Below are 24,017 nucleotides of genomic sequence, written 5' to 3' on the forward strand. Positions count from 1 at the left end.
ATTTATATTCTGACAAAGCAGCTCTTCCCTTCAGGCTCTTGTTTTATTTATTAACTTGCTCTGTCCCTCTTCCAGTCTTTCTCTCTGTTTCAGGGGCTAGGCATTTCCTCTCCTTCTCCCCTTTAGTCATTAATTTTGCCGGTGAGTGACAGTGACAGGGGAACTTTAGAATCGTTGTCAAAGAGGTGAGGTTTGTATGTGGGCGCCATTCCCAGGTGACACAAACAGCTGTTCCTCTGCCCTCCTGGGTGTGCTCCCCATTACCACCCTTATTACATAGCGCTGGGACGGCAGAATGCAGCGTGCTGGCTAAGTTATGTCATTTAAAATGAAGCCATGTCAGTCCAGCAAATTGTTCAGAGATACAGTAACCTGGCCGTGTGACTGCATATATCTGGGACTTTTTCGATTTTTTGTTTATGACACATTTTCTTCTTTCACTGAGGTGATGATCTCTTAAGGACTCTTATTTCCACCAGCTAATCTGCCCAAAGCCAATAAAACACAGGTATGCTGTTTTGAATTTTGATTTAACTCTTTTGCACTGATTACCATTAAACCTATTGTTCCCAAGCCTGTGCTAGTTTGTTAAAGAGTTAATCCTCTGAACAGCCCCCTTTCCCTCCGAGGAGTCACCTAGATTAGTAGTCAGGAGAGGAGGATGTGTGTATGTTTTAGTGGGTGACGGGGCTGTTTTAGGCTCTGCTCAGTTGGCCTGTATAATACCTGGGAGTATTCATCCTGTTTTCCAAGTACAAGCTCTTTCATAGTTTGGTAATGACTTTTTAAAAAAATGATACATAATCATCAATTAAAAATTCAAAGTACAAAGATGGCAAAAATTGACCTATCTACCCACTTGTGGAGAAGCAATATAGGGTGATGGTCAAGAGCACAGACTCCAGAGCCTGAAGCCCTGGGTTTTCCTCTTGGCTCTCCCAGTTACGACCTGTACCACCATAGGAAGCACCCCCATGCTGGCTTCCTCACCTGTAAAATGGGGATGCTAATAATATCTACCCTTCAGGAATCTTAGAAATACTGACTATGTAGATGCAGGTAAAGCACTTAAGGTAGCATTTGATACACTGTGTTGTTAAGATAACACATAACAAGAATTACCTATTGCTACTGTTACCATCCAAAAATAAAAATAATTGTATAGTAATAGGATCATATTACTCATGCTTTTAAAAGTAATTTAAAACATTAGGTTTGGCTTTACCTGAACTTAACAGAAGAAAAGCACTCAGGTGAAATGGATGAACTTCAAATATTAGTTCCTGAATGACAAGATATATTAATTCCTAAAAGATCATTCCCAGGTTAAGAAAAAAAAAAAAAAGATGAAAATCAACTAAATGTTTGGATGGGTAGATTTGATTGACTTCCTGCCAGGTGATGAGATGTTTTAGTGCTCTTGTGTTTCTACCTGTCTCCCAATTTTTGATGCTTCTATTATTTTTAATTTGTTTGGGTTTATAGCACCTATGTTCTGATTTGCATTCATGTATTTCTCCAGAGGTTTAGTCCTCTGCATTTAATATTTATTTCTAGTCCTCTTATCAAACTTTCACATTGCTAATCCTCTAATTTGATCAGTTTCTTGACTGCTAGATTCCATTGTCAAGTAGCTATTCTCTTTCCTTTTCCCCCTGCAGAAGGACTCATTGTTATATTCCCTGAATTCCTTCATATTTGAGAATGTCTGACTCACCCCTCTGTATGCAAAGGGCTGCTTGCTAGGGGTAATGTCCTTGGGTCACCTTTTCTTCCCTTCAGAAACTTGCAGGCATTCTTCCATTACCTTCTGGCATGGCATGTTGTTATTTGGAAGGATGAAGCCAGGTTCATCACTTTCCTCTTGTAGGATGCTTAAAGACTTCTTTTTCCTTAAAGTCTTTTTGATGGTTCAATACCAAGTTTTCCTAGTTTAGAGTGAAACCTTTTCAATCTGCAAACATTCCTTGAGTCTGGAGAAATTTTCCTGTATTATATATTCAAATATTTTTTCCCGTACTGTTTTTTGGGGTGAAGAGGAGGCTTCTCTTTCAGGTAGAGACACCAATTTATCCTCCATTTCAATTTCTTTCTTTACAGTTGCTTTGCCTTGTCCTTCTGTTTTAACTTTTATTACCTCAAATATTTCCCAGATGTGTTTGTTTCATTTTTGGGGTGGGGGAAAGGATTGGCCTTTTTTGTGCCTTTATTTTTTCTCATTTTAGAAGATGATGTATGTTTCTTTAGCTGGTCAACCTCTCCTTTTATCTCATTCTTCAGCTAGGTTTTTCTTTTTTCTTTCTTTTTTTTTTTTTCAATTTTGAGCTCCCTGAATGCTTGTCCCTGAAAGTTACCCAAGAGGCAGTTCCCACCCTGACACCAATAATATAACTTGAGGAGAGAGAACAAACAGAAAAAGTTAAATGACAATCAAAACCCTCCATAAGCTCAAGATGAGTCATCAAGACATCAGATGCTGTGGGTGTTCAGAAGGAGTAGTTACTGAGAGTTGGTGATTAGCATGTTCAAAGAACTGGGATAGATGGCTGAGCAGCACTGCAGGGAAAGCTGCAGGGGACAGGCGTGGTGCACAGTGAGTCCTCCAGTCTGTGAAGATGTGGCAGGAGAGGGCAGATGGTAGTGGGAATCGCAGTGTGAGCTGGAGCCACACTATGGAAGGTTCAGCATGGTGGCTGGGTCACCAGGCTTCAGAGTCACACAACCTGGGTAGAGGTCTTCACTCTCTTACCTGCTTGCTAGGTGACCATAGGCAATATGCTTGATCTCTCTTAGCCTCGCTTTCCTCATCTGTAAAACAGGAATAATAATATAAACCATCTTGTGCCATTGTTAATGAAGATTAAATGAGATAATTCATCTAAATGCAGGGCGATTAGCACATTGTAATAAATGCTCAATAAATGCTGGCTATTGTTGTGGGAGGCTTTGGGTCCCTAACTAGATTGTGAGGTCACTGAATTCAGAAGGGACTGTATGTTATTTCTCATTGTATGCCTAGCATGTAGTAGATGATCAATAAATGTATGATGAATTTATTGTATCAGGTTGTATTTCATTGCAAGTAGCAGAAACCTTAATTCAAACTGGCTTAAGCCAGGGATTGTTGGACTGTAGTCAAATCTAGCCTGGTGCCTGTTTCTATACAGTCCATGAGCTAAGAATGGTTTTTACATTTTTAAATGTCTGGAAAAGAAAATCAAAAGAAGAACATTTTGAGAAACTTGAAAATTATATGAAATTCAAATTTCAGTGTCTTAAATAAAGTTTTATTGAAACACAGACACACTCATTCATTTATGAATTGTTTGTGGCAGGTACTGGCAAACTTCTGTAAAGGGCCAGGGAATAAATATTTTAGACTTTGGGAATGGTATATCCTCTATCGTAACTATTTCAACTCTGCCATTGGAGCATGAAAGCAGTTGTAGGCAATAACCTTAGAAGGGAGATCTGAGGACAGGAAACAGTGAAAAACTGGAAAGGCACCTGGGCAAGGAGCCAGATCTCCTGGGTGCGGGGCTTGACTCTCACTAACCAATGTTAGCATTTTGGTCAAGTCACTGAACTCCTCTGGGTCTGACTGTCTGCAATCAAAAGGGTGGGACTAGATTTTGAAGACTTCTTTTAGCTCTGAAAGGTCTCTTTTTTCTGTTTTGGAATCTTAGTGTAATTACCTGAAGGTGTGTGCAGCAAGTGGAAGACTTCAATAACAAGCAACAGAAACCAACTCTAGTTCATTTGAGCACAAAAGACAGTTATTGAGGATATGATGGTAGGTCACAGAACTAAAGGTAAAGCAGAAAACAGAGGTTCAGAGAGGACAGGAGCCAGAGCAGGTCCTTGGGTCCTGGCAACAGGAACTAAGAAATAATCTCTTCAGGATACTGCAGTCTCAGTTGAACTCTGATCATTCTCAAGAACCTTCCAGACTGAAATTCTCCTGTTATGTTTCTATCCCAGAACCGCCATGATTGTATCCAATAGGGAGGGACTGTTCCCAAAGCCAAATGAGGGGCTATTACTAGAAAAAGGGGGAATGGATATGAGGCAGATATCCATGACAGAGTGAAGGACAGAGTTGTCTAAACGCTAGACATTGTAGCATGAGGAGCCAACAAAAGATTCAAAGAAATCAAAATGGTAGCATGAGTTCCTTGCTCATTCTCTCAACAAATACTTACTGAATTTGTGAATGGTGGTTTGGAGGACACCAAATAAATATAATAATGACCTTTGAGGCCGCTGGGAAAAGTTGCTTAGATTTTACTCAGGATGATCTGGGAACAAAATTTGAATCATTAAAATACATCTGGCATATGCCAACTGCAGCTCATTATAGGAGAATGTTAGGTAATTCTCTAATTATATGCGTTACACTGTAGGCAGAGGATCCGAAGACAAGTGACTTACCTCACATGTCAAGGGGCAGAGCTAAAAGCAGGACTTGACTTCCCGACTTGAATAACTGTTCAGAACCAGCTGCCTAGCAACCATGGCCTCCATTCAGGAGCCGAGGCCATGTGAGGAGCCTCGGCTAAACCCGAGCTTCTCAAGGGCAGGAACTCAGTCCTGCTCCTCTGTGTTCCCCCGAGGCCTCTCGTGGCACTGGACATGCAGAAGGCAGACACTCAGTAAGGATCTGCCTTACAGCTTCCGTAAAGGACGCTGAACCTGTCTGTCTCTGCTTTAGGTGCAGCCTTGAGCTGAAGAGTATTGAAACATCCCTGGCTGCTGTCAGAAAAGCTGGGGGCGGGGGCGGGGGCGGGGGGCGACTTACAGGAAGAAGGACTTATTTCAGAGCGGAAGGATCTCAGAGACTCTTGCCAACCTGAAACTGAGCTGTAGGCTCGGCAGTGTTGGTGTGGGGTGGCTCATCCATTTCAACGTGTACAATTTTACTTCTGGCAGATAATGAAAAATCAAGACCTTAACAAGAAAACCCGTAGTGCAGTGATCTCCATTCAGCTCTCTCCTTTTCTGTGGGAAAAAGCTGGACTATGCCTCGAACCTTTGGAAGGAGATGTTTATGGAAAAGTTTCCTCCGTCATGTACGTGTGCACGGGTGGGTTCTTTGTTTGAGGAAACTGACTAACCAGCGCGATTCACCTTCCAAGGCCCCTTGGCAGGCTCTTTCCCCAGCTGTCTCGGATCCCACGGGGGCCCTCGGTCCGGGTGGGCTCCCCTGTCCAGGACCAGAGCATCGCAGTACCAGCCCCACAGCTGGATCCCAGAAGGGTAGGTCTCAGAGGCCTTGAAATCATTTATTAAATAAAACTGCTGCCTCTTTTTACTCTTAGTTACCCTGACCCGAAAAGGGGGGTTTCGGTTACTACATTTTCTTTCTTTTTTTCCCCCTGAGGCAGCCAGTCTGTCCCTCTAGGCACAGATTTGTGGGATGGCAGGAACTTCCAGCTTCATCTCTGTAACAACCTAGGGTGTCTCCAATTATCTGAAGCCTGTTGAGAAATCCTCTGAGCTAAATTAATCTCGTTCACTTTTGCTTAGTAAATCGATGTCACTCTGCTCTGGGAGGAGCAGAAGGGAAAGTGTTGGGAAATCAGAGACTTTATAGTTTGTCATATCTCCAAAAAGATGGGTGCCCTTGGAGATTATTTTTGGCTGGTTCACCCCTGCTTTTCTTACCCTGTGGCACAAATATGGTGTTGATTTGTTTAAGGAAAGATTTTTTTTTTCCTCTCTGAATCTCAACGTCAAGCAGCCCTCTACACTTGCTCCACAGTCCTCTCTCATTGTATCCATGACACTCTGGTTATTTCACTACCCGCCGCCCTTTGCCCTTCACCCCATTTTCCATTTCCATTGCCATGTTGTGTCCATCCCCTGGCCTTGGGTGTGACAATGACTCTTGAGGTTTTATTTATTAATAAGGTCTTTTTGGCTGACTTCCTTCATGCCACTTTCCCTGGCAACTCCAGTGGGCACTGAAGACCTTGCCCTTTGCTTCAGAGAACTTTCTGGTGGGCCACCCTTAGCTACAGCTCCCTTATAATCAAAGAGATTCTCCAGAGAGCCCAGCTCACCTCCTCAACTTTCTGGCTTTTTAATACTCACTCAAAAGCAAACTACAAATAATTTTACTTCTACTTCCACTGGACTTCAGTTTTCTTCGTGTAGCCACAGAGACTTAGAATCACCTAAATCTAGAGTGATGTTGAAGAGTGTTACAAGAAAAGTCTAGACAGAAGGGTTGCAGCAATATCAGTAGTCATCATGGTCTCTGATGGGCTGTCCAAATGCAACTCACACCACACTTGCCCTCCGGAGACCACCATTTGGCTTACTGTGTGGGTCTACTCTGAAATAACACAGGAGCACCTACGTTTTTGGACAGATAGCTCCCATATTTCCCCTCACCTTTCCCCCTTTCTCTCTCCAAAAATTTTCCAAACTTTTAAATGTCAAATCCATTTAGACAGTGATTCAAACACCAGGAACATCCAAAGAATGTTTAAAGTTTCCATTCATCAAGTGGATTTGAGTAAAGAGCAGTTCAGGTGGGACACACCCGAGGCTGTGGGTGGAATCTGCAGCCAGACCCTGGGGCTCACCAGCTCTGCAGCTGAGTGCTTCAAAGCGGGTTTGGAATACAAGCTGGAGGGAGGGTACTCCAGGGCGAGAGGTGCAGGGAGGAGAAAGGAACAGCAGTGGTAAGGGCGTGTGTGTAGCTGATTCCAGCACAGGCTGATTTCCCTTTCTTTCTGGCTGGATTTCTTTTTCTGAAGTTGACCCCACTGACACTTCACTGCCTGGTAATTAACATTCTGCAATGGGAGCATTTGTTTAGGGCTTTTTCCTCTAGGAAAGCTGTGAGGAGGGTTGGAGAAAAGGGAAAACTTTCAGCAGGGATGAACTTATAGAAGAGAGCCGTGGAAAGCAGGGATGTGCAGGATTATTCTTTGTGCTGTGTTTTGTTGATTAAATAAAAACCTTTGCTGGATCCTAATTCCAATTTATCTTTGTTACTTCAGAGGGCACTCAGCTCCTATGTTATAAGAGAAGGGGGTGGAGGCAGGAAACAAAATCCAAATCATGTTCCAAAGCTTGTCAATGACTATGTTCCTTTAGTTCCATCCGAATTGGTGGCCACCAAATATCTCTGTGAAAACTCTTAAAAATTATTTTAATTGAAATATAGTTAACGTCCAGTATTATGTTAGTTTCAGGTGTACTACAAAGTGATTTGACATTTGCATACATTATGAAATGATTGCCACAATAAGTCTAGTAGCCATCTGTCCCCGTACAAAATTATTACAGTATTATTGACCATATTCTTTATGCTGTAATCTCTGTGAAAACTCTTAACTGTAGTGTCCGGAGCTCTGCTTGTAGCCAGCCCAGTGACATTATTAAAACTCACCCAAGGGCTGCAGACAATTAAAATAATGATGTGCAGCTTCACAAATTGGCATGAGTAAGTCGGGTGATACCAAAGAGGAAAGGAGGATTTTAAGCCTCTCCAGTAAATCAGCTTTAATGAGGATGTTCTTTGCTTTTCTTGCCATCCTTTCTAGTTATAAAATAAAGCTACCAAGATCTGTTGATGTAATCCCAAATGACGATGCTGCCCCAGACAGGATGGCCCTCTGTCTAAAAGTCACATTTCCTATCTTATCACCCTTGTTCCTCTTGAACTGAAAAGGTCAGCTTGAATGAGGTATTGCATGTAACCTTTGCAATTTCTATTTGATCCTGTAAGGAGGGAGGAGGATTAGGTTTGAGTTGTGAGAAAATTCAATGCTTGCTTCACGGCTGTCTCTTCCTGATTATGAGGTGGTATGTTTTCCAACCCCTTGGGGGAGTCCAATTGATTAATCAAGGCTCATTCTGAGCCTGAATCAAACATGAGTTGAGGGCCAGGGAGGCCCCCAGCTGTTTGAAGGACCACCTGTTTGCAAAGAAACCTTAGAAAAAAGAGTAAAAAGATTCTGTTTTTGGATAGAGCTAGCTTGGGCAAGGTAACATCTTAAGGGAATAAGCTGTAACTGAATTAGAAACAGGTGGATTAGCTTTCCTTGAAACTATCCGTCGTCAAAACAATTAGGGGGAAATGCTTGGCATGATGCGTTTCAGATTTGGTGCAACTGAGACTGGAGCCAGGGAGGCGATTCACTGAACCCATGTACATATCAGTTAACGTTTGATGTTATGGCACTGAATATATAATGTATACATGCCATACCTGTTACCAATAAAGACTTCCACTGGCTAATGTGTCTCAGTGATCCACAAATAAATAAACTCTCTGTGTTTACACTCTGTTTTTAAATTACTAGCTTGTTCTGTACCACCACTACCACCACCATCACTACCACCACCACCACCAAAATCTCCAACTCTATTAATAATTCTAAAACCAGAAATTTAAAAACAAAGACCTGTCTTAATATCTCACCTTTTTAATTCATATCGTTTGACATGCTCAGTTCCTAATAAGGAAAGTAAAGATGAGTTAAACTATTAGGTTAGAAAAGGATGTCAAGATTGGCCCACTCTACAAAAATGTGACTCATTCTCAAGTTATATGTGTCTGTATATATATATGTGTGTGTATGAATATGTATATATATGTGTGTGTTCTCATACCTCTAAAATGCCCACTAAGTAGTCCAGGAATTTCCTCCTGTAATTTCAGAACAGAGCCTTGTATACAGCGGGTGCATCTTACTTAACTGCATTGTATTGAGCATCTACCACAAGAGGTAGGGCAAAGAAATCTTGGAGTCAAGATTATCCTCATTAAAGCTCTTCATTGGCTTATGAAATATTATACAGGGACAATCCTCACTGGGTGGATTTTTCTATTATATGGGTGGATCAGATTGCTTTTTTGTTTTGTTTGTTTTGCTTGGGAACCAGATGAATCAACTGGCTCTTTTTTATTGATGTACCCCCAAACACTTATCTTTCAAATCCTAGCCTTACATTCAGCCTCACCTCTGAGACATACAAAGGAAGTAAAACCAGCCAAGCCAACAACAGGTCCATCCCCTCAGCTCACTGATTCTGGGGTCTGTCATTGAGTGAGTGGGTGGTTGGAATGCCGACACTGTGGAAAGTATTATTTTTCTTTCTAGTTCTTTTTGGTGGGGGAGAGACAGGCCAAGTGCACATAGTTGAATTTATATCATATGATGTGTTATGACTCTACAGTAAATATTTATTGAATTAATAAATATTTGAGATGGTAGTAGATATTATTTGGTTCAGTTGCTCTTCTAACTCTTGTATGAATATAAACTAGTTTTCCCCACTGAAAAAAATCAGTGGTTTAAATGGCTTTTAGAAAGAGCAAAGCATGTGAAAATGACTAAAAGAAGAAATTACTGATCAGTTTAAAAAGGAAAAAAAAAAAAAAACCCCAAAACACCCAAACCAAACAAACCCAGTCAGACTACTTAGATGAAGGCTTTGCCATAAATATTCTAAATTTCTTAGGGGTACAATATATAGCAATACTGGCAATTTTAATACCATCACTAATCATTTGGAATACTCTGACATCCTTTCACTGTAATATTTGTGTATTTAGTGGAAACTTTTGGAAAAAATCATTCCACCAGCCAACAAAAGTCGTTTCATGGTTATGATGTAATTGTAAGGTAGTATTTCAGGGCTGCCAAGATCAAAGACTTGAAATATGACTTACAAAAAAAAAATGTTCAGGAGAGACCCTTCCAAACAACCTTTTAAAGGAGCTAACCAATAGCATCTCATCTTCTGTTTTCCTTTGGTTTATAGAAATAGAATCATACAAAAGATACATTCTCCAGAGGCATATGAATTAAAATTAAAGAGTGAAAATAAATAATCCTAGATGAAACTGCTCCCTCTGATTTAAACAGTGAGAAATATATATATTCGATGTATTGGCAATAAAAATAGGAAAACTGTACTCAAATTGTGAATTGGGCTCAAAATGAAAACCTGAAAATGAATGTCATGAAAACCACTTTATGCCTATTGTGTTGACTGAAGGAATTTTTTTTTTTTACTCTTTGGGGGTATATGTCTAGTTTATCTTCTTTGGCCTTAGAAGCCAAAACTAGAGATTAAGAATGAAAGTCCTTTCTGGACAATAAAACCCAAATCAACATATAAGTTTTCCTATAGTTTTGCTTGCTGACCACTGTAAGCTCAGCTATAAACTACTGATCCAGTCTGAATGGACTGATTCTGGGTCAGTTGAGAAAGTTATTTATTTTGTCTGCTTGTCTAAGGTGATAAACAAAGGAGACATCAAATTTTAAGTTTCTCTTGTAGCACTCTCAGACTGTCCAAGCTAAAAAAGAGGAAAGATAAAAAAGAACAATACTTGTTCACATATAAAACATTTTTAAATGATGGTAATTTTTAAAATCATGGTCTGCCAACCCTTTAATGGAAAAATAAGTGTGTGTGGGCCTCCCTTCCTCCCTCTGCTGCTTCAGAGTAGGACTGCAAACGCGCATCTTTTATTTGTGCTTCTTGACAGATTGGCAGAGAACATCTTAATTTTTTGATGAAGATAGACCCTCAGGGGTGGAAGAACCAATGGAAGATCACTTGTAAGTAAAAAACCCAACCTAATTAGATTTTTCCTCCAGAAAGCTAGAACATTTGCTTTTGTCACTGAAAAATGCCACCTCCCATGAAAAAACCAAATTGGTACAGTGTGACATGCCCCCACTTAAGTCTTAGATATGCTGCTTCCTAGAAGGGGTGTTCTCCTAAGGTCTCCCCATATTACTTGTCTCTAAAAGACTCCCTCACTGTGCACAAATCTGTTAATAACACAGTCATAGCATTAGTAACAATAACACAATAACGAGCACAACAAAAGCAACTACCCTTTGACGGGGTCCGCTACCATGTGTCCAGCTAGAATTGGCAATCTGCGCTTGTTAGCTTGTTAATCTTCAGAGCACTCACTCCTTTAAAGAAGGGTTTAGTATCATCATTTTTACAAATGAGGAAACTGAGCCCCAAGATGCTAAGTAGCTTAAGAAGTCTCAAAATAAGGAAGTAGTAGAGCTGTAGTTTGAACCCATGCCCGACTCTTCCATAATGTTGTCTTCTAATACTCCAGCCAACTGTTAGGGCTTTTCTCTTGGCGGGGGTGGGGGGTGGGGGTGCCAAATACACGGGGAGAGAGCATCTGGGAATTTTTCAGGAAGATTGGGGAATAAAAGATTAGCACTGTCCTGGACATTCCTTCAATGAACTCTGAAGGCCAGGTTTATTCATTGTTGTGATTCTCATTGGCAGGCACCTAGGAGATGAATCCATGTGAAATGGATGCAGATAATAGATGCTCATTAAATTTGTTCCAAATTGAATTTTAAAGCCATTTCCATACCAACAGTCAGAGCTGCACAATTTCTACACAGGAGGGGGTTAAGGAATGGCAGTCTGGTTGACAGGGTGCCTACATGGACTGTCTTGGGGCCTTATCAAGGGGTGGATGGCTTTGGTAATGGTAGTAATAAGTAGTAATGATGGTTACTCCGGTCACAGCAAAGTCCTCACAAGACTGTTCGGTGCAGTGACTGAGTACCCAGTCCAGAAGAGGGATGGGTCAGTGGTCTCATGGCCAGCGGAGCACCTACTACCTACCACAGACATCGGAGGGAGGCTGTGAAGGAGGGATCTGGGTGCCATTCCCGCTGCGGTCAGCTGTCTGCCGCTGGCAGGCTGCAGCTGGGCTGTGCAGGGTGTTTTCTACAGCGCGATGACAGTGTGATGGAAGAGCCATCGACTCACAACTGTGCAGTCCTGCCAAGCCCTGGGAATGCTCATTTGCCTCAGCTGCTCTCCTGAGAACCCACCCAGCGTGGTGGGGCCCACAGATGGAGGGGAAGGGAGGGCGCCTTTCCTAATGTAACATCTTAGCACATTAATCAAAAGCAAATTATAAAAGCAAATTTTCCCCAAACCCATGTCGATGGCATCCCTCTTTTCAGAACAGGGCCGTGGCTGGGTCCAGCTGGACTTGCTGGCCCCACGTCCATGGATGTAACCAGGAAAAGTGCAGCGCATATAGGAGATAAAGTTTCTCTGTCAGGAAAGAGATTTGAAACTGGCTTCAAAGGAAAGAGAGGGGGGTTATTGTTGAGGTTTGGGTCTCAGAGGAAGACATCTTTCCAGCTGAAACACTTAACAAACCAAACTCACAGAATTGGAAATTCTAGACTCTTTGGTTGAGAGCACCTGGGGGCCCGGGTCTTACTGATCTCTCTTCTCTGGGCTGCAACACTTTTGATATGCCTCTCACAGGCTGGGCCTGGATTAAGCGAGGCCTTGTTCCATTCTCTAGAGGTTTCTTCTCTGCAATCTGACCTTCCTCACCAGGCTCTACACATTTTAAATCCAGAGGCCATTTTCCCTCTCACTTGGCATCTGTCTGAGTTATGGCAGGTGAAAGCATATTGTAAATGGGGATGTACTTTACAAACATTTATTCCCTTGAAGAGTCCTATGTCCTCCTCAGAGCCCAGAGTTGTGGCGGCCTGAAGCAGAAGCTTAGCAAAGACCTGTCACATTAATGAAATAATTGACTGGAATGGCTGTCTTGTTGGCCGTTTTAAAACCTGAAATCCCTACAGGCTGCTCCCTGGTTTGCTCCCCTGGGTCCGTTTTTGGAAACAAGGAAAGGTGAGGAAGAAAGTCTGACAAGAAATGTCTATGAAGGTGGGGTGTTAAATGTAATCTTTCCCTGAGAAGGAGAGGCTGCAGAACAGGAAAAGTTTCTGCCTTTCCCTTCTTTACTGGGCAGCCTGGTTGTCGTGTTTCTAGGGAGAAAAAGAGGTGCTTCCCAGAGCTGCCGAGAGAACCGGGTTCAGTAAAACCCGGGCCTCCAGGTGCTTTCAACCAAAGAGTCTATTGGACTTTTGACCTTTCAAATACTACCAAAACGAAAAAAGCTTTTTGTACGTTCTCATTTATGAAGTATATCAAAGTGGGACAAACATAAAATAAAATTAAGCCCATAAATTTAACAGTCACACTTGCTTGCTCTTAGAAGCCTCTAAGAATTTATGCCCAAGTTTCTATTTTATCTGTAACTATAACTTTGTTTTCACTGCAAGGGGAAGTTCCTCCAGCAGAGGGTAATTTAATTTTGTCAGTAACCAGACACATTCTGTTTAGATTTGGAATCCTTTTAAAATGGGAGCTTTCTATCAATCACTCACCCCAAGCATGTTTGGATTATGGGCTCTTGGAGAAAGGGGCTCTCTGCCTACTGATGATGTGTGGTGACCGAAGGGGACAGACCACCTTATCAGCGGCAGCTTCTTGGAGAGAAATATTATCAATGTCCATGTGTTAATTAACAGGAAATGGCCTGGCCACAGCTCTCCCGGCCACGTGGCCACCCCCTCTCCCCACCAAAGCCCCAAAGGCCCAAGGCTGTCTTCTCTGTGAGTGGCCACCCTCGGACACTGCTGAGGGAGAGAATTCCAGCAACAGTGAAAACAGAACTTTCCACTCCATCACAAGAAGCCAAACACAGAAACCATATTCAAAGAGTTCTTTGTCCACAAGATAACATTTGAATCGGAAACTCGTTTAGCCAGATTCTCTTGTTACAATTTACTGCTTCATCAGGTGGGGGCAGGGATGGGCACAATCCATCCTTTAAATAATAGAGGATGATTCCCACAGGAAGGTCTGCAACTCCGAATGTGTATTTTTCAAAATCCCTCATCTGCCCGCACCTCAGCCTCCAGTGTGGAAAATATACCTCCAACAGCTGGAGGGTGTTCCCTTGGCAGGAGGGATTCGTGCACAAATAACTACACACAAGAGTGTGTGACTTTCAAGTTGGGGAGAAAAAAGTAGCCGAGAGCAGTGCTATTTAGAATACCCTCCCTCCCAGGGATTAAAGGCAGGAGCAGAGACAGGAGGGATGGGGAGAGAGGAAAAGGATGGATCGACATCTCCTGGCAGTACATTCCTGGGAGAACAATTGCCTTTGTTCAAAGCAGGCTGAGAGAGCTGCCTGGGAAGCGCGAGATCTGGAATCAGGGCAGGTTAGGGCCTGTGTGTGCGAGTGAGGTCTCCTGGTCACCCAGGGCCTGGGTGGGTGGGCCTGGAATGCTGATACCAGAGCAGGGCCGAGGGGGTGTTTGGGCCCATTATCTGCTCACCTCCACCCAGAGCTCCCACTGCTTCCCTCTTGAAGCCTCCTTGAGCATTCCCAGTGGGGGATGGAGGATAAGCACAGATTTCTTGCCTCCCTGGGGAGAGCCAACTTGGATGTTGGGGACAACTGGGATTCTGGCTGCCTGGTGCTGAGGCTCTGGTCCTGGATGGGCCACAATCCCCTGAGGAGTTAAAACAAAACAAAACAAATTCCTGGCCCCCCTCTAAAGTCTTTTGAATCCAAATCTCCATAGGGATTAAGCTTGAGAATTTGTGTTTCTAAAGCTCCCCAGATATTTCTCATGCTACTGGTGAGGAAACTTAATGACTTGTAAGGTACCTTCTAGCATGAATACAGACATTGTTTTGTTTTAAACCTGCTAATGCCTGTGAACCAGTTGGGAATTCCAAATCCAGAAATTGGCCAAACTTCTAAGGGGCCTGAGTGGACCCCAAGGCTGATTCCTCCAGCTAATACTTTTCCTAAAATGGGTTTGGAGAGAACCACTTACCTGGAATCCTTCAGACTTCTGGTCTCCCTGGACAAGGCCCTGTAGTGTCGTCAGGCTTATGTTTTCAAGACCTGATGTCTTGGAAAAGTCAGACAAGGCTGAGCGCAGGTCCATATCAGCCATTGGGAGGTGGGAAAGAATGGAACTATAAGATCAGGGACATGCTTCTTAGTGTGGGGTCTTCCGTGCAGCACAGCCCCTTCTGCCTCCCTCTCATCCCTCATACCCCTCTCAGCCAAGCTCTTGTTTACACACTGTTCTCATTTGCTTCAAGTGGGCCTTTTAGTTTGTATGCCTTCCTGCAAAATGTCATTGTCTTTTTCATTGATTCACTCAAATGAGTATTTATCGAGTACCTACTATGTGCCAGCATTTGGGGATGCATTAGTGAACAAAACCATCAAGGGTCCCTACACTCATGGAATGTATATGCTAACAGGGGATGGAAGACAGTAATGAAGAAGACTAAAAATAAGAAAGTTATCAGTATGTTAGAAGGTGGTAAGTGCTATGGAAGCAATAATCCAGAAAAGGGGAACCAGGAGTACTGACTAGAAGGGGTTGGGCAAATTGCAGTGTTAAATTTTCTGAGCATCCGTTTTTGGTTTATAGAAATAGTATTACTACACATCTCATTTTGTCTTTTATTTTATTTTTTGCTTAGCACCCAGTTTTCAAGTGCTTTGTAATATTCCATGACACGTGCTTGCCATTCTTACTTATCTCCTCTCCCAAGATGGACACTCAGATTGCTTCCAAGTTCCCATTGCTGTGAATAATGCTGCAGTCAACATTATAGATTAGCAAATGTAGTTGGGATTTATACCTAGGAGTGGATTTGCTGGGTTTTAAGGTCCATCTATGCTTAATTTCATCAAATGTGCCAGATGGCTCCCCAGAGTTGCTGCAACATCCCGTCAGCATGTACCAGGGCCCCTGGATCCCCATACCTCTGCCAACACTTGGCATTCTCCAGCTTCCTGGATTTTTTGGCAGCGCATTCTGGCTTCTGTTATCAGCACTCTTGCTGAAATCATGTTCTGCCATTGCTCTCCATGCCCTGTCCTTCTCCTGCCCTCCTCAGCTCTCATCCTTACATCACCCACCTTCCATTTCCTTCTGACCACGAGCACTTCTTGTCTGCATTGCTGGGCTGTTTCTCTAATCTCAAGGCTCATGCCCTTTGGACTTCATATCCTGAGGTGAGAATTCTCACCTCCTGGTTGGCAAGATAGTAGCCTAAAGACTATTCTCCTCTTACTGGGTGTGACAGTTTTACTTCTGTACTGTTTTCAGGCTGTCTGACCCTGTTTAGCGCCTACAGTGGTTTCCTATGTCCTGTCTCATCAAATTTAAACCCTCTCGCCTGGCTTCAAGACCTTCAAGACCTTCAACCACCTTGACCTGCTCTTCCATCCCACTTGGATCTTTGCACATATTCCTCCCTCAGCCAGAACCTCCCTCTCTCCACTTTGTTCATCTTGCCATGACTCTTCCCTACATCTCAGCTTAGGTCCCTGTCTCCTTCCCTCCAGGTCTCGGGGAGGTGTCCCTCACGTATCCCCATGGCCCTCTGTGCTTTCCTTCCTTGTTGTGACAATTCTCTAGCCTCTTTGTCGTGGATGGTGAGACTTCACACTCTTGTTCACTGTCACAGCCCCAGCACCTACTACTATGTGCAGTGCACAGTAGGTGTTCAATCTGTAATCATTGACTGAATGAAGGAGTGAATGAATGAGTGAAGGCTTTGCATTTCTCACACATACGACTGCTGCCAGCCTCAGGTCTTCATGCCCATTTGAAATATTTCTCTCTTCTATCCATTCATTTGCTTCCCCTTTATAAAACATTTTTGTGATTCAAACACCAGCAATTCCACAGATCTTACCCATATCCCCAGCCTGATCACTTCTCCTTCTTTTTGGACTCCTGTATTCTTTATAACTTACTGGAGCCAGTTTTTCCACTGGATTTAGGGTTTGTGAATGCCATAGGACCACACTAGAGAGGAAATAGTCTCTAATGGGGTCCCCTGCTCTTTCCTGTCCACTGCCAAACTCTATCCTAGAGGTTCTCCCTCAGCCCATCCTCCCACATATCATCACAAGACTGTTGACAACATCTGGTCATTATACCTCCCTGGTTTCAAGCTCCTCTTCATGGGCCAGGGAGCTGGACAAGATGAGGGCTGATACTGAACCAGTATGCACCAGCCCCAGCTCCCAGATGCCTTCTGCTCTGACATTCCTATTGTCAAATATCTTAAATCTGGACCAGATAATCTCAGTGTTCTTGTATATCTGTCATTCTGTGATTCTAGGCAGGGAAAATCTGATCTTTTTATAAACCCTGCTATTCTGATCCAAGCACACCTTGTACAAAGGGCAGGGTGAAGCATGTTGTATTAAAACCACCAAATGGCCTTTCTGTGCTCCCCAAAAGTTATATTTATCTCACTAGGTTTCCTTTAGATCCATCTTGCCTAGAAGTGCCTGATTTAGGAAAAAAGGGGGGAAGGCGGTCTGGGCCTCAGCCTGGAGTGTGACCTCAGGCAGGTAATTTGTCTTTCACAATGCCGTGGGTAGGAATGGCCAAGAGGAATATTCACAGTGATGTCAGTGGTTACGTGATGAGGCTTTTTTGGTTTTTGTTTTATTTTTGCTGGTTTTGCCTACCTTCTGAAACATTGTAGATTTCCCCCTTCATGTGTCTAGACATTTAAAATGTTTTCTTCTTAAAAACAAGTGTTTTCCTATAGTTTTTATTGCTGGAAAAATCACATGGCCTTTGTTCCACAGTTCCCATCAGTACTTTCCATTGCTGTCTTCAGAGTTAGCAATATACTGTTCTTTCTAGGCCTAGGTATCTCAAGGTAGCATACAGCATAAGCAGATCAGCAAAAAGAATGACTGTGTGGTGCTAACATTCTGGGCTTGGCACCTGAGAAACATGCCAAGCAGAGTTTGATTTAGGTATGTTACTAAATTCCACCTCCTGTCACAGTAAATCTAGTAGCCCATGACCTATAAACTGAGTAAAATTAAGCAAAGCGAAGAGGCGGGGGGTGAGGGAGGTGGGAGAAATGAGTGTACTGCTTTTATCTGTCTGTCTGTCTGTCTGTCATCTGTCTCTCTATTAGTTTAAATAAATTGAATAGACTTTTTTTAAAAAGAAAAGTGAACATATAAATAAAAAGTCCCCACAGAAATTTCTTTCATCTCAGAGAGGCCTACTTGACTTACTTGTTGAGAGATTTTTTTTTTAAGTAGTTTTGATTCATTCATTCCAATCTATTGACAAATCCTGTTGGCTCTACCTTAAGAGTGGTGTGTCCAATGTATAACCACTTCTTACCCTCCACTGCTTCAACCTTGGCCCAAGGCACTTTATCTCTCACCTGGACTCTGCCATGATCTCCCGTCTTCCATTCTTACTCCCCTGCATTTATTCTCCATAGTGTAGACTTACATCACTCTCTCGGTTTCCTCCCACATTCATATAGATCTCCCAGCCTCAGCATGGCCTTCCAGACCCAGCCTGCTCTGGCCCTGGCAGCCTCTCCGAGCTCATGTCCTCTGACTCTTCACTCCCTCTCTTCGCTCCAGCCACTGGCCCCCTTGCTGTTTCTCAGATATGCCAAGTGCATTCCTGCCTCAGGGCCTTTGCCCTTGCTGTTCCTTCTGCACGGAGGGCTCTTTCACACGATACATTTGCAGCTCCCGCCCTCACATCACTTAGGTCTTCACTGAAAAGGTTTAAAGTTTCCCTTATGACTCTAAGATAATAGCCACCATTTCACCCGACTTTACCTTATCTAATCTCTCTTCATCACACAGATTCCTATCTGACATTATGTATTTATTTGTTTACTGCTCTCTTTTGTCAGGAACTTTTATCTGTGTCATTCACAATAGTGTCTCTCAAAGCCTAGGCTAATGCCTAATACATAGTAGGTGCTCAGTAATATCTGTTGAGTGAAAGAATATTTTTATAAAATAAGCATTTCTTGTACACCTATTAATAGGCTGGACATTGGTCTTGGGTTTTTAATGTATCCAACAGAAATTATTTTTTTAGATTTTAAAATAAAAAAACTCTCTGAAAACACATTTATCAAAAGATGCCAAAATATGTTAAAAAAATTTTTAAGAGCTGTAGTCCCAGGTCTGGATCAGCAAGTGGCCTTATCTAATAGTTTAAGTGGTAGTTAAGTATGTTTTGGGATTTGTTAGTCTTAACGCTGGGGAATGGCTGCTAGGCCCAGCTGATTATAGCCCGGCTGTGCCTGAGGTCACAGGTTCCTCCCCACGTGACTCTGTCAGCTTTGTTCTTGCCACAGCTCCAGATCTGTGGCTCTGGTCCTGACCAGCCTCCCCTGGCCAAAGCTGACTGTGGCCTTCCAGGAGACCACTTGAGAAGAGATGAATGGGTTTGCAGAGAACCATCACTGGGCCTGGAAACCCAGCTTGAAGTCATTTCAAAGCCAGCTGCTTTATCTGAAGAGCACACAGTCATGGTGGAGGGGGAATTGTGATTGCATATAGACGGGGTGCAGAATGATGGCCTCACGAGGGCAGAGTTTGGTCTGTGAAGCCCCTTGGGCCCCCTAGATGGCACTTGGTAAAGGAAAACTTACTTTTACCAAATCTATCTAAAGGCCAGTGGATGCCCAGGCAAATCTGGGCACAGACCATAATTTACTCTCTTTCATTTATCAAAGGAAAACAACTATAAAATCAAGTAGGCTTTTATCCTTAATGCCCAAATGCCTGCCCTGGTTGTTCATGTGCTTCTCTGTTATCCTAAAGAGCTAAGGGAGCATGTTCTCCTTTGTATAGGTGGAGAAGACGAAGCTGTCACATGACGCACTTGCTTATTCCTGCTTATCAGACTGACTGTCCTCATGCCCACAGAGATGCTTTATCAGATAAACAGTGACTTTAAATCCTTAAGCCCCACCCAGTAATACACTTTCTTGTCATTGGCCAAGGGAAGAAATTGGGAACATCTAGAAGCAAGAAAGTATAATTGGGATGAACCTGAAAAAAATATTTTAGGTCCTCTTGTTTCTTCTCTGTCTTTAGAGAAATGATTCTGCATCATGTGGAAGGAAATTGATAAGAGGCTCTGACTCTGCCTGTGGCTGACTTGGGTTGTCAATGAAGACTTAGCATTTCTGTGGCATTTATTACTGGGTTTCAGGGGGCCCACAGGGATCATCATTTTTCACATGCAGTTCATTCACCAGCTGTTGCAGGGAACAGGTTGTTCTGTTGAGGTTAAAAAACACAAAACAAAAACCAGTTCCAACCAATTTAAGTTGGATCAGGCCCTGTAAAATGCCAAGGCCTCCTCTATTCTTAATCTCAGGGACTCAGGCCAGGAGCCTCTGGGTCATCATCAAACACAAGTTGATAAATAGAAAAAAAATTTTTTCTTATAGAAATTCACGTCTGAAAGGAGTACCTGCTATTGGCAACAACTTGGATGGACCTTGAGGACATTATGGTACGTAAAATAAGTCAGACAGAGAAAGACAAATACTGTATGATCTCACTTATATATGGAACATGAAAAAGACAAACTCAGAGAAACAGAGTAGAGTGATGGTTACCAGGGGTTGGAGGTGGGGGCATGGGGAGGTATTGGTCAAAGGGTACAAACTTCTATATGTAAGATTAACAAGTTTGGGGATCTAACGTACAGCAGGGTGATTATAGCTAATAATACTGTATCACTTCTTTGAATGTTGCCAGGAGTAGATCTTAAATGTTCTCACCACAAGGAAAAAATGGTAACTATGTGACAGGGTGGAGGTGGTAGCTAATAATGTGGTAATCATTTTGTAATTTATAAATGTATCAAATCAACATGTTGTACACCTTAAACTTACACAGTGTTATGTGTCAATTTTATCTCAGTAAAATTGGGAAAAAGATTTGGGTCCCCATGACCTGGGCTGTGTTATACCTGGTTATATGTAATTGAAGTCTCTGAGATACTCCAGCAGTCAGGCTGGCCCCAGGTTGGTCTGGACCTCACTTTTACCCCGGGGGAAACCGAGCCCGGGGGTTAGGGAGGCCTCCACAGGAGGAGATTGTGCCAAGGGAGTCAGTTGGTGGCCAAGTTCTCTTCCTCTAACCGCACTATGACTCTCCCTCCTGGTATGTTTATGACAGCTCAGAAGGTAATCTCACGTGTCAGCGTGAGCTTTCCGGAATACGCACGTCTCCTATTCTGGGAAGAGTAGGCAGTGGGGGTGAAGATGAGACAGGAAATCTTTCTGGAGGATCTGAAGCCATTCCGGTTTTGGAGCGTCCCCAGCAACTCCCAAAGAGTCGAGCCTTTGAAATTGCCTTGTGGGGAGACTGGACTGAGAGCTGGGCTGCCTCAGTCTGCTCTCACCCTTCTTCCTTTCTGGGGACCCTGTGAGGGGAGCTGAGCAGCGCCCTAGGGAGGACGCGTGGAGAATGGGCTGATTGAGGGATGTGGGCACGGGGCTGGTGGGCTGCCACCGCTTTGCCTGTCAGCAGGGCTGCAGAGTGGCCTTTCTTCTGGGTTTGCTCACAGAGCCAGGGAGGCTGAGTGCCAGGGAGAATATTTCCTCTGTTCAGGAAAAGCTGTGTCCATCTGGCCGGCTCTGCAGCCTGTGGCCTCTCAACCTGGGAGTGTTCCTGTCACTGGGCATGGACCCCACAGGCTGTGTCTCTGCTGTGATCAACAGGAGATGCTGGGCCTGGAAGAGGCGGCAGGGAATGTGTAGGGGAGTGTGTGTGTGCGCGCATGTGCACGCGCACGCACGTGTGGATGGACTGACCAAGCCACCAGTTTGTCGATCCCACAGACATTCGCCAAGGGTCTCCCGCAGTGGAATGTTGATGTAGTCTCAGGGAGAATTGTCGGGAGTGGCAGTCCACTATTCATGAGCCTGAAGGGGTCTGGCAGGTCACCCTGTGCAGCCCCTTTACTTTTTGCAAATGAGGAAACTGAGGCTGGGGGAGGGATCTGAAATAGCTTGCCCAGGGCCACACAGGCAACTCAAGTTCAAGGCCTGGCTCCACCACTGCCTTGTTGTGTGGCCTTGAGCCAGTTACTCAGCCATCTTCTCTGCAGGTGAAGGGGGATAACAAGAGAACTCATCCCCAAGGCTGATGCGGGTGTTAAATGAGATAATTGAAGAGAAAGGCTCGTATTGGGCCTGTGCTCAAGTCCATCTCAAACCTGCGGTGTCATTGTTTTATTGTTGTTCTGCCATTGGCAACAAGCTTCGTACCTGTGTGAAGACGCAGCAGCAGGAGCAAGGCAGCCGCGCATACAGATGGGTTCACCAGGCGCCTCCAAAATCACACTCGCCTTCCGTCCCCGCTCTGTTACCCCGTGAGGTGGAGGAGCCAGTCTCCTCTGTTCCATCTTACTCACGAGAAAACTTCAAAGATGAGCCTCAAAACTGTCTTCTACTTCCCAGTGCTTCCTGCTCTTTTTGCCTTCACTTGCTGCTAATTAGAACATTCATACTGATAGAATATTCCAGCTATGTTGGGACCAACTGTAGGAAAGAAGATATGCCACCCCCGCCAACTTTCCCTAATGAATGGAGATCACCTCAGTCTCTTAGCCTTTACTGTGTGTTCTCGACTTCATCCCGAGGGCCTGGGGCTTCCTCATCTGACTCTGACTTGAAGAGCTGTATCTGAAGGAAGGATTGTGGTCAGTGGCAACTTAACAGCAAATAAAGAATTGCCATCAATTTTGTTATGGTGGCTGAAGGGATTTATGGACGTTTTTGGAGACTCTATGGACACAGACCCAAACTGAACAGAGCCCAGAGGAAACACAGTAGCCCTTGTTACACAGAAAGAATGAGTTTAATGTACACAGGGTGAGGGTAGGGGGTGGTGGAAGGAAAACAGAAGGAAAGGGGGTTCACCCTGCTAAATATGTACAGTTTGAGCCCTAAGCCCTGAATTTCCCAAGGTGGTGGCAGGAGGATCGTTTCTGTAATATATTCCTCCCTCTGAATCACCTTGCTTGAGAAACTGCGGCAGGCACAGAACACTCTTCATGAATATTAATCAGCAAATTCCCCCAGCCATTGGGAAACGGGCTGGTGCTGACACCCCCACCCCGGCCCCTGCCCCCACAGCACACAGTCCCTGAGGAAAACCCTGAAGCCAGACCTGGAGGCTGAGAGAGCAGAGGTCGTCTGGGTGGAAGGGTCAGAGGGCATGGCCAGGGGAGGGGTCAGCTTTGTTTCCACTCCGTGTTGGTGAAAGACAAATCTTTTTGGAACTTCTCTAGCTGCATTTTGGGCTATTTAGCTTCAAAAACAAAAGATTTATTTTTCCGCGTTCTCCTTTGGGTTTTGTCCTCCACTGACAGCAGTGACATATGCAGGTCTGGAGGCTGTTAAGGCCAGGCCAGGCTCTCCCGTATCCTGAGGAAAAGAAAAGATAGGATCTTAAGTAAAAGAGAACCCTACATGCAGGAAGGCAGCACAAACATTCCCAAAGCTCGCGGTTGCTCCTCTGATCTTTTCAGGGGGGAAAGGAGCAAGAGTGGTGTGGTGGGGCCTGCCTTTCCTAATACGCTGTTGGCATAACCTGCTATATTTCATAAAGCACTTCCACAAGCTACATATCCCGTGGGATCCTTGCATGTGTGTTTATGGTCCCCTTTTGCAGATGTGAAAACTGAGGCTTGTAAGTAACTTTGCCAAGGTCCGTGAGATATTGAAGGGGCAAAGTGAATACTCCAATCCAATTTTCTGTCTCCAAATGCAGGAACCTTCTTGATAAAGATACTAAGTGTTGTGATTTAACTTCTCTGGTTTTCATTTTTGAAATCTGTAAAAGGAGGCTATTCCCTAGATTCCATTCAGAGCTTCTAAGCTGTCCTCTTGCTTTGGTCCTTCACAAGAAAAAGTCAATCAAAGGGATGTTAGGAGCATGCCAATACTATGGGAAGAAATCAAGTTGTGTATCTCACTAGCTTCTGGGGTTTTACACCAAGTATCCTGCATGGTGACAAAGATGGGCTGTTGTTCCCATGCTGTTCTCAAATACTGATCAGAATGGTTATCAAATCAAGCTGGAATATCCCCAGAGGGGCCTTCTGACATTTTGGATGTGGAGGCTGTTGCTAGCATTGTCAGGTGTCTAAAAGTGTATGATTTTGGTAAAAAAAAAAATACAGTTCTGTGTTTCAACGCCATGGTATTATTGGTAGAAATGTGACTGAGAAGTATACTATTAGGCTTCTGTACACAGCCTGTACTTTAGAGCTTGCGCTCAGAGCAGGGATTTGGGGCAGAAATTTGTAATTAGGTCCTTTGTGAGCAAC

The 24,017-nt window shown here is 43.7% G+C and overlaps 1 long non-coding RNA gene across 1 annotated transcript in view; it reads left to right on the forward strand.

Moving 5' to 3' along the window:
- Nucleotides 1-24,017, forward strand: part of LOC135321151 (uncharacterized) — a 133,768-nt gene that overhangs the window by 106,306 nt on the left and 3,445 nt on the right. The window contains exons 3-4 of the long non-coding RNA XR_010380665.1: nucleotides 10,517-10,589; nucleotides 20,122-20,186. This is a non-coding gene — a long non-coding RNA (uncharacterized LOC135321151). The remainder of the gene's footprint in view (nucleotides 1-10,516; nucleotides 10,590-20,121; nucleotides 20,187-24,017) is intronic.

This window comes from Camelus dromedarius, chromosome 4 (assembly GCF_036321535.1).
Source record: "Camelus dromedarius isolate mCamDro1 chromosome 4, mCamDro1.pat, whole genome shotgun sequence".
NCBI lineage: Eukaryota > Metazoa > Chordata > Mammalia > Artiodactyla > Camelidae > Camelus > Camelus dromedarius.